Source organism: Tupaia chinensis, unplaced genomic scaffold (assembly GCF_000334495.1).
Source record: "Tupaia chinensis unplaced genomic scaffold, TupChi_1.0 Scaffold000186_1, whole genome shotgun sequence".
NCBI classification, from domain to species: Eukaryota; Metazoa; Chordata; class Mammalia; order Scandentia; family Tupaiidae; genus Tupaia; species Tupaia belangeri.
Window position 1 is genome coordinate 430,127 of NW_006159661.1, and position 2,649 is coordinate 432,775.

Below are 2,649 nucleotides of genomic sequence, written 5' to 3' on the forward strand. Positions count from 1 at the left end.
CCCAAGTCCGCGTTTATTTGGGGGGGGGGGGAGCGTTGGGTAGCAGGTGGCATAGCAATTATGTCACTGGACTCTCATATGGCTGACCACAGTTCAAGTTCCCGGACTTTGTGGCTGGCTTTCTCACTTTTCCCCTTTCTCTTTCTCTCTCACTTTGTTCTTCTTTGGTCAAATTAAAACAAATAAATATATAAATAAATAAAATATTAAAATTTTAAAGAAAAAGAATTATTTATTGATATAATTCCATTTGTTATTATTATTATTATTTTAATTTGACCAGAGAGAGAGAGAAAGGGAAAAGAAGAAAGCAAGATGCCAGGTCCAGGACTCGAACCACAGTCAGCTATGTGAGAATCCAGCACCTTTAACCACACCACCTGCTGGCCCACCTTCCTCTAAATTCCTGTGGCATTTTTTGAATACAAAAAATGTTAGCCACCATTATCTTTTTTTTTTTTTTTTAAAGGTTTTCACCTTCAGGAGTGTATGTGTGCCAGAGAAACAGAGACAGTGAGAAGGAAAGTGAGAAATCACCCTCCAGCGGGATGGCCACAAAGCAATCCCTTCTCCTCCATGCTCCTCTCCGGATTTTTTTTTTTTTTAAATACATGTCTTCTTCTTTTTTTAAATTATTTTTATTTAATTTTATTTATTTATTTTAATTTGACCAGAGAAGGACAGAGTGAGAGAGAGAGAGAGAGAGAGAGAGAGAAAGTGAGAAAGCAAGCCACCAGGTCCAGAACTTGAACAGCAGTTGGCCATGTGGGAGTCCAGTGTCCTTAACCACCACTCCACCTGGCAGCACCTGAGGTGTGAATTTTAAGCCACTGACTCCAGGGCTTGAACAACAACCAACTACGTCGGACTCTAGCGACATAATCATTACACCATCTGCTGGTCCACCAGCATGAGTTTTAAGCCACCAGGTCCAGGAATCAAACTGTTGTCAGCCACGTGGGAGTCCAGCAAGGTAACCATGATGTCGTTTACTGGCCCCACCGCTATATTCTTAACAAAGACTGTTCTTTACTCCTCCTTACCTAATTCATATTAAAGTATGGGGACCCACTGTGTTCGTCATCTTTTAAATTAAATGTATTATAGGGTCAGCAGGTGGAGTGGTGGTTAAGGATGCTGGACTCCCACATGGCTGACCATAGTTCAAGTCTCAGACCTGGCGGCTTCCTTTCTCATCTCCTCTCTCTCGTTCTCTCTTGCTCTGTCCCTCTCTGGTCAAATTAAAATAAGTAAATAAATAAAGTTAAATAAAAATAATTCTTTTCTTTTTGGAATTATTTAATTTTATTAGTTGTCATTATTTCTTTTTTTTTTTTTCATTTTATTTTTGAAGTTGACCAGAGAGAGACAGAGAGGGAGAGGGAAAATGAGAAAGTGAGCTGCCAGATCTGGGACTAGAACTGCAGTCAGCCAAGTGGGAGTCCAACCACCATAACCACCACACCATCTGCCAGCCCCATAACATAATTCTTGGGGGAAAAAAATTAAATGTATTGTTCTTTTTTTTTTTTAGAGATTTTTTCGCTATAGGGTGCGTGCGCTCACCAGACAGAGAGAGACATAGAGACAGAAAATGAGAAATCACCCCCCAGGGGGGATGGTCACGCCGCAATCCCTTCTCCTCCATTCTCCTCTCGGGATCTTAGGCACGTACGCACATGCGCCCAACGTGAGTTTTAAGCCACCGGGTCCGGGACACGAACCGCGGTCGACTACGTGGGAGTCCAGCAACATAGCCATTACGCTAACTGCTGGTTCCCAAATGTATTGTTCTTTTAACTTAAAAAAAATTTTTGACCAGCAGGAGGTGTGATGTTTAAGGCACTAGACTCCCACTAGACATGGCCAACTACAGTTCAAGTCCCAGATCATGCAGCTTGAAAATCATTCTGAGGAGGTTGGCATGGTAGTTAAGACAGTGGACTCCCACATGGCTGAACGTGGTTTGAATCCTGGGCCTTCTGGCTTGCTTTCTCACTTTCTCTCTCTGGTCAAAATTTCAAAATAATAATAATAATGAATATAATTAATTAAATAATTCTTTAAAAAGGAAAAAAGAAAATCACACTGGGTGCATGCATGCCCAAGATCCCAAAGGAGAATGGAGAAGAGATTGCAGTGTGGCCATCTTCCCTGGCCATCTCCCCTGGGGGGTGAGGTTTTGCTTTCACTCTCTCTGGCTCTTTCCAGTGAGTTTATGCACCCTGTGGCAAAAACATAAAATAAAATAAAAAGGGGCCAGCAGGTGGTGTGGTAGTTAATGGTGCTAGACTCTCACATGGCCTACTGCAGTTTGAGTCCTGGACCTGGCAGTTTGCTTTCTTACTTTCCCTCTCTCTCTGTCTCTCACTCTGTCCCTCTCTGGTCAAATAAATAAATAAATAAATAAATAAATAAATAAATAAGGAGCTGGCAGGTGGCATGGTGATTAGTGGGGCTGGACTCCAGCATGGCCACAGTTCAAGTCCCAGACCTGGTGCTTTTCTTTCTTACTTTCCTCTCTTTGACTCTCTCACTCTGTCTCTCTCTGGTCAAAAGAAGAAAGAGAGAAAGAAAGAAAGAAAGAAAGAAAGAAAGAAAGAAAGAAAGAAAGAAAGAAAGAAAGAAAGAAAGAAAGAAAGAAAGAAA

General features: G+C 41.6%; 1 pseudogene; it reads right to left on the minus strand.

Moving 5' to 3' along the window:
- LOC114007511 (nucleolar protein of 40 kDa-like) overlaps nt 1–2,649 on the minus strand; it is a 13,185-nt pseudogene that overhangs the window by 8,684 nt on the left and 1,852 nt on the right.